Source organism: Phacochoerus africanus, chromosome 12, assembly GCF_016906955.1.
Source record: "Phacochoerus africanus isolate WHEZ1 chromosome 12, ROS_Pafr_v1, whole genome shotgun sequence".
In the NCBI taxonomy this organism is placed as follows: Eukaryota; Metazoa; Chordata; class Mammalia; order Artiodactyla; family Suidae; genus Phacochoerus; species Phacochoerus africanus.
The window spans coordinates 38846142-38854801 of NC_062555.1; the positions used below are offsets into that span (position 1 = coordinate 38846142).

Genomic DNA, 8660 nt, shown 5'->3' on the forward strand with positions numbered 1-8660 from the left:
GGTGGACGGGAAGATTGATTTCTGTTGTTTTCTCTCCATTTCTTACATCTTACATTTTGTGTTTCTTCTTTTTTCTTGACTATATTTGCTAGATGTTTGCTTCTATTGTAAAGTGTCATGTTTCAGAAAAGTAGTTCTTAACATGCATTAGTTTCATGGTCGTCTTTTTTAAAAAATATTTTTTATTGAAGTATAGTTGATTTACAATGTCGCATTAGTTTTAGATGTACAGCAAAGTGATTGAATTGTACACATACCTATGTCCATTCTTTTTCAGATCTTTTCCCCCATATAGGTTATTACAGAATATCGAGTAGAGTTTCCTGTGTTATATAGTAGGTCCTTGTTGATTACCTATTTTATAATAGTGTGTGTATGCTAATCCCAAACTCCTAGTTTATTTCTCTCCTCTGCCTGTCCCCTTTGGTAACTGTAAATTTGTTTTCAAAGTCTGTGAGTTTGTTTCTGTTTTGTAAATAAGTTCATTATTATCATTTTAAAAAATTCTGCATATAAGTGCTATCATATGATGTTAGTCTGTCTGATTTACTTTACTCAGTATGATCATCTCTAGGTCCATTCATGTTGCTGCAGATGGCATTATTTCATTCTTTTTTTGGTTGAATTATAGTCAGCCATAAACATCTTCTTTTTTTTTTTTTTTTTTGCCAATTTGTCCATTTATTCAGCTAGAAGGCTTATTTCTCAAAGGGTAAAAAGATATCAAAAAGGCTTATTTAGGACATAATAACTTTTTAAAAAAATTTTTTATTACTCAAGTGAATTTATCACATCTGTAGTTGTATAATGATCATGACAATCTGATTTCACAGGATTTCCATCCCACAGCCCAGGCACATCCCCCCACCCCCCAAACTGTCTCTTCCGGAGACCATAAGTTTTTCGATGTCTGTGAGTCAGCATCTGTTCTGCAAAGAAGTTCAGTCTGTCCTTTTTTCAGATTCCACATGTCAGTGAAAGCATTTGATGTTGGTGTCTCATTGTACGGCTGACTTCACTTAGCATGATAGTTTCTAGGTCCATCCATGTTGCAAAAAAATGCTGGTATTTCGTTCTTTTTAATGGCTGAGTAATATTCCATTGTGTTTATGTACCACATCTTCTTGATCCACTCCTCTGTCAATGGACACTTAGGTTGTTTCCATGTCTTGGCTATTGTAAATAGTGCTGCAGTGAACATCGGAGTACACGTGTCTTTGTGAGTCTTGGTTTTCTCTTGGTAGATGCCCAGGAGTGGGATTGCTAGATCAAATGGTAGTTCTATTTTGAGTTTTCTGAGGAATCTCCATACTGCTTTCCACAGTGGTTGCACCAATTTACAATCCCACCAACAGTGTCATAGGGTTCCTTTTTCTCCACTCCCTCTCCAGCACTTATTGTTTGTAGACTTTTGGATGATGGCCATTCTGGCTGGTGTAAGGTGGTACCTCAGAGTGGTTTTGATTTGCATTTCTCTAATAATGAGTGACATAAACATCTTTATCCATGCCTGTTGGTGGACATTTAGGTCATGATTGTCTTTATAATCCTTTTGTTTTTGCCGTTTTTTTTTTTTTTTTTGGTTGCTTTATTACTTTTTCTAAATTGAGTCAAGTACTGAATTCATATATTAGCAGTAATCGTGCCTTGGATAAGCCTCATTGGCTACAATACTGCCACTGCACAAAGCTGAGTTCATGTATTTTAATATTAAAATCTTTCTTTTTAATAATCGAACTTTTAAAGTAATGAAAATACTTACTGCTATGGATTGATTGCTGGATTGAACCTGAGACTTATGGAGACTGCCTTGGCTGTTGGGAACTAGGAAATATTTAATCTAGTCTCACCAAATCCATTGTCACCTAGATTTTCTCCCATGTTATTATCTTGTTAGATTTTATAGTTTCATATCTTACACTTAGGTCTATAATCCATTTTGATTTAATTCTTGTGACAAGTGTAAGGTCTGTGTCCAGATACTTTTTTTGCATGTAAATGTTCAGTTAAAGGTTTTAGAGTATTACCTGATGGGGAAATTTTTTTTCTTGAACCCATGGCATATGGAGGGTCCCAGGCTAGGGGTCAAATCGGAGCTATAGCTGCTGGCCTATGCCACAGCCACAGCAATGCCAGATCCAAGCCTTGTCTGTGACCTACACCACAGCTCACGGCAGCGCCAGATCCTTAACCCACTGAGGGAGGCCAGGATTGAACCTGCATCCTCGTGGATGCTAGTCAGATTCGTTTCCACTGAGCAATGACGGGAATTCCTGATGGAAACATTTTTAATTTGAAGTAAGTGTCTCATTTCTCCCCTTCACAATGTCCCACCTCCTTGATAAAGAGAATCTATGATTAAAGGGAAAAATTACGAGGGTAAAGAATACAACTGCTAGCAGAAAGCCATGTAAATTAGGGAGCCTAGAGTGTGAGACCTCCACTCCCCCACCAGCTGTTGGTTTTTATTCCTCTGACAGCTGATGGGGGTTGAGTTATGGAAGCTGCTGCTTTCCCTGGGCTCAGTGTGCAAAAAATGTTCCTAACTCCAGCTTAAGCATCAGCTGAGGCCCCTTGCCTCCTGCCTGTGCCTGTCTGCCCATTTACAAGTGCCACAGAATGGAAGCATTGTTGTGAAACCTGTGCATTCGCCTCTGTATCCCAATCCCAGACTCACGTCCAGATTTGGGGGAAAATGAGCAAGGGCAACTACCACCTATGTTAAGCATAAAAAGTCAGTCCTTTGTAGAAGGCTTTATAGAATTGTCACAATTTGGAAAGAACTTGTCACAGTGTGTGATCTGCCCAGCGGCATTCTCCAAAACACCACAAAATCCTCCAGGAATCTTTTCATCTTTTTGAAACTCCAGTTTGCCAGGCTGACGTGCTGAGCATAGTGTTCTATAAAGGCAGAGCTTGTTTTCCAGTTACTAGTGGTGGGAGGAACACCAGAGTGGTGTCTGCTTTTTGAGAACAAGATGGGAATTCATTTGTGAAAGGGAGATGGGCATAGGGAGCATTACAGCCCAGGTGTGTGGGCGACCAGTGAGGAAGGGAGGTCTCGGGGGACAGAAGGAGTGCTCATGCTGGGTTTGCCATGAGAAATGGAAATGGTCCCTTCAAGATGAGATTTTTTTCCTCCTGCTTGGGCCTAGGAAATATGGTCTGCAGGGTTTAGATGGAGGCACAAAACAGTACCGAGGATCCCTTTATAATGATCAGCAACATTGACAGCCGTGCCAAAAGGTAGGAATTTCACTTCGATGGAGGAATTTACAATTCAGGGTGGTTCTGTCCAAGACCAAGGTGGGGAGAGGGGAGGATAGGGAATTACATGCTAGAACTCTACCCTCACAAAAGGATGCCTCTTCCCGATTCGCACAGAATGTCTCCTTTAAACTGGTTCAGTCGAAGCAGGGAGGTGGAATGGATGTGCCTACCTGGGAGAAGGTACCAGGCGGATGTGAACCATCTTTTCCCAGGAGGGGGTGGAGGTGAGTGGGTGGCGAAGAGGCCCAGGGGCCATGGCTTTGTTGCCCTCCTCCCTCTCCTCTCCTCCTATGGAGATGGGCTGCTAGAGCTGAAGGCTGAGCCACGTGCTGAGCACCTTGTTGCAGGAAGGAGCTGCAGGAGCTATACCAGATCCTCACCATGAGAGCACCCCCAGGGCTCTGCAGCATCCTCATCTTGGTGGGCTCCAGAGGCTGCCCATAGGGCAGCTAGTGGAGGTAGGGAACAGAAGAGACAGTGACCAGGAGGGAGTCTTGGGTCCCAGGTAGCTGGAAATATAGGAGGGTAAGTTCTTCCCCAGGTGTCCACTGGCGACTTTGAGGCATCCTCACCCTGGGTTTGTGCTGGGGACTAGCTGGGACAGGTGGTGGTGGTGGTGTGGGGACAACTCCCGCACCCCCGGTTGGGTCAGGGAAGGCTCAAAGAGGCCTTGGTGGAGATCAGAAGCTGCTTGCTCTATTCATCGGAATTTTTTTTTTCTTTTTGTCTTTTAGGGCTGTACCTGAAGCATATGGAGCTTCCCGGGCTAGGGGTCTAATTGGAGCTACAGCTGCTGGCCTGCGCCACAGCCACAGTAGTGCAGGGTCTGAGCGGAGTCTGCAACCTACACCACAGCTCATGGCAACACTGGATCCTTAACCCATTGAGTGAGGCCAGGGTTCGAACCTGCGTCCTCATGGATACTAGTTGTATTCGTTTTCACTGCGCCACAAGGGGAACTCCAATTCATTGGAATTCTTGATTTCTTTTCTGAGGTAAGGAACACACATCATGCTGGGTCTTTCTGCTCTCATACCTTTTCCACTTCCACTTGCTGAGAGGTAGCAAGCTTAAAAAAAAGATTCATTTTGGTAGATGCCAAATATGCCTCGGGACCATTCTTGACAAAACAAGTAACTTTTAATTCAAAATAATTTTTTTTTGGCTTTGCCCACAGCATGTGGAAGTTCCAGGACCAGGTATCAAACCTGCACTGCAGTTGTGGCCTGTACCACAGCTATGGCAACTCCAGATCCTTAACCCCCTGTGTTACAAGGGAGCTCCTTATTGAAAAAAGAATTTTGAGAAAGGAAATAATTTAGCTCCTCCTCCATAGATAAGAGCTAGCAATGGTAGTTTCTGTATTAATTAATAAACTATTATGTTTTTTTTCTTTTTCTTTTTAGGGCCACACCTGTGGCATATAGAAGTTCCCAGGCTAGGAGTTGAATTGGAGCTGCAGCTGCCGGCCTATGCCACAGCCACAGCAACGGATCTGAGCTGCGTCTGTGACCTACACCACAGCTCACAGCAATGCTGGATCCTTAACCCACTGAGTGAAGTCAGGGATTAAACCCGCATCCTCACGAACACTAGTCAGGTTCTTAATCTGCTGCACCACAACGGGAACTCTAACTATTATGTTTTTAAAGTGTAAAAATAATCTGTCAGGTGTCAATTTTAGGTGAATTCATTTGGGTTTGGAGCAGCAATCAACTTCAAGGTTAAATTCCCAGTCACTTGGCCAGGTACACATTAACACTCAACCTACTTGTGGTGCCTGTAAGGAAAATAAAATTTTGTATAATTGTAAATGCCTGTCATTATCATAGTATCCACAGTCTGGGTCCTTTCCTTCTGTTTTCTGTGTGGTCTATCCTCAAAAACTATGAAGTTTTAAACCAATGTGATGAATAGCAAAGGTGGTCAACCGAGCATCCTCTCTCCTTCTGTGGCTCATTTCTTCCTGGATGAAGCTACTCTGTATACATAATGTAATTGTGTTTCACATTACGTATTCTTTTAAAACCTGAGGAGGATTTATCAAAATGAAAAGCAAAAGACCTTTGAAGATGAACAATGCCAGCAGATACTTTGGACTCTGTATTATAATGAAAAGTGTTTCTGAATTGCTTTTTAGTTTCTCATCACTGCATTCATATGGCTTTTATTTCTTGAGAGAAAAACCTAATTTTTGCCTTTTTAACAGAATTACCGTAATTGCACAGTCATTTTCAGCCATACAAAAAGCCGATATTAACAATGAACCAAGGGAAATAATTATGCTTCACGCACTGGGAAGCGGTAAATGATCTGATATGTAGTTGTGTGCTTGAGGGATTTAATTTGACATCAACAGAAAAAGGATTTTTCTGAAAAAAAAATCCTGTAACGTAATTCACAGTGTACTTATCAATAGATGGTTCTATTGACAGAATTTGTTTAGTGCTTTTTTTTTTTTTTATTCGTTTGGTGCTTAACAAAGGACTTACTTTAACTCTTGCTTCTCAATTCATTGTTGTGTGATTCTTTTTTAAAAAAATTATTTGTATTTTTGTCTTTTTTATGGTTGCACCCGTGGCATATGGTGGTTCCCAGGCTAGGGGTCAGATCAGAGCTGTAGTCACCAGCTTACGCCATAGCCACAGCAACGCCAGATCTGAGCCATGTCTGTGAACTGCACCACAGCTCATGGCAATGCTGGATCCTTAACCTACTGAGCAAGGCCAGGGATCGAACCTGTGTCCTTGTGAATACTACTCAGAATCGTTTCCGCTGAGCCATGATGGGAACTCCCTTTTTCTTTTGGTCTTTTTACGGCTGCACCTGTGGCATGGGAAAGTTCCCAGTCTAGGGGTCAAATTAGAGCTGTAGCTGCTGGTCTATGCCACAGCCACAGCAATGCCAGATCTGAGCCAGGTCTGGGGCCTACACTGCAGCTCATGGCAATGCCGGATCCCTAACCCATTGAGTGAGGCCAGGGATTGAACCTGTGTCCTCATGGGATACTAGTTGAGTTCGTTACCACTGAGCCACAATGGGAACTCCTCTTGTGTGATTCTTTAATGTTTATTGACTGGTGAGATAAATAATTACAGGGAAAGATTTTAGTATGTACATATCAAAATCAGACATCTCCATGAGGCAAAGAATAAGTAAGGACATATAGGAATTGAACATTACAATAAGTAAACGTGTGTGTGTGTGTGCACTTGTGCATGCATGAGCACCCACGCGTGCACTCATGTATAGAGGAGAAAGACCCTCACATCCTTAGAGAAGATGTTGATGGAACATTTAAAATAGTTAATCCCATATTTGACCACAAAGAAAACTTTGATACATCTTTGTGTTTCACTTTCTGCAGTAATCATGTCTTACTTTTCTAATGAAAAAATCTACCAAAATAAAGACAAAATTAAAAAAGGTATTTATTTTTAATGTCTAGAACAATGTTTGGCACATACTAGGCACACAATAAATATAGGCTCCGTAAAGAAGCAAATGGATTTTTATTATTTGTTGAGTACTAACTACTAGGTACTATGTATGAGGCACTGGACCTCAGGCCTTGTCTTTTAGCCATGTGGCCTAAAGCCGTTTGATTTAAATGGGTTTTGGTATATCACAGAACAAACCATGTGCCCTCAGATATAACTAATGGATAACAAGTCTGCAGTTGTTCCTTTAGCCTGTGACAAGGGTGCTGTCTGTTCTCCATCTGCATCATGAGAGATGCTGCTGACATGGTTTATCTCATATCTTTGATATACAGGTGTACATTTCCCACACTTAAGGTAATAATTTACAGAGTGAGGAAGGTGTGATAAGGGCTTATGGAGTAGGGAAACTCCGTGACACCGAACGTGCTAATAACTGCACTGTGTTAACTCTGACATCCTCTCCGGCTTTACCAAGAATTTTTCCATCTCCAGCCACACTGGCTCTATTGTCTGTTTACTTATGATTATTTTTCACTTGTTACCTGGAAATATGTTCTTTTTCCTTTTATTTAAAAATACTTCTGCTTCTTTCCAAAACATTGGCTTAGTTGAAGGGGCTGAATTTTTGGTGGAATTACTGACTTAATTGTAAAGGCACACCCTCCTGAAATATATTCACCATAACAAGCACTCATTTTCTAAAACTTTTTTTTTTTTTTGTCTCTTTAGTGCTGCGCCCACGGCATATGGATGTTCCCAGGCTAGGGGTTGAATGGGAGCTGCAGCCACTGGCCTACACTACAGCCACAGCAATGCCAGATCCGAGCTGCCTCTGCAACCAACACCACAGGTTGGGGCAATGCTGGATCCTTAATCCACTGAGTGGGGCCAGGGATTGAACCTGTGTCCTCATGGATACTAGTCAAATTCGTTTCCACTGAGCCAAGATGGGCACTTCTAAGACATTTTAAGTCAAGGAAAATGAAGAGCCCATAACTGGTTTAGGCTATTCACTTGCTTTTATTAGACATTTGCTTACAATTTGGAAATGTTTACTGCCCATAGGCAAAATTAAAACCCATAGGCAGTATTAAAGTTAGTACATTTTTCTACCCAATAACATGTTGTTCATCTTCATTAGTAGGCAGAATAGTAGGACATCTGTGTTTTTTGTTTTGTTTTGCTTTTTTGCATTTTTAAAAATGCAGAAGTTCCAGAGCCAGGGATCGAATCCAAACCACAGCTGCAACCTACACAATAGTTGCAGAAATTGGGGATCCTTAACCCACCTTGCTGGGCCAGGGATCAAACCTGTGCCTCAGTAGTGACCAGAGCTGCTGCAGAGACTCTGGATCCTTAACCTGCTGTGCCACAGTGGGAACTCCTAAGACTATCATTGAGAACTTGATAGATGCTGGGGCACTGAACGAAGCTCTTTAAGTAAATTATTTTAATCCTCAAAACAATCTTATGAACTAGGTGTGATGAAAAAACATGGCTAATTGAAGTAATAAAACTAATAACAGAAATTCTCTGTGATTCCAAAGCCCATGCTCTTAACCCCGTGTTACACTTCTCCAGTCTACTGCATGGTCATATCCTGAAACTCGCCTTCTGGTTCTTCTAGAACACCTCCATGTTAGAAGACTCAAGTAAAACAAGTATCCCAAACCTGGTCCTCAGCCTTTTCCCAGCTTCATTTCCACTACATCTTTTATTATTGGAGAAGCAGCACAGAATGAAAATTGGAGATACTGAACAGTCTCTGCCAGTGTTCCTTTGCACATGAAAAAAAATTGGTTGCCTCTCTTTTTGTTCTTGACATGTTATTTATTTTGCAAATACGTTACAAATTTAGACCTTTTAATCTTTTAACTTTGTTTACGATGTCTCTCACACATACAGAGGTTTAAAATTATGTAGCCAAATCAGGCATTCTTTGTTTTC

General features: G+C 41.5%; 1 pseudogene; it reads right to left on the minus strand.

Moving 5' to 3' along the window:
* Positions 1-1584: 1584 nt before the first annotated feature.
* On the minus strand, positions 1585-1691 carry LOC125113095 (uncharacterized; annotated as a pseudogene).
* Positions 1692-8660: the final 6969 nt, after the last annotated feature.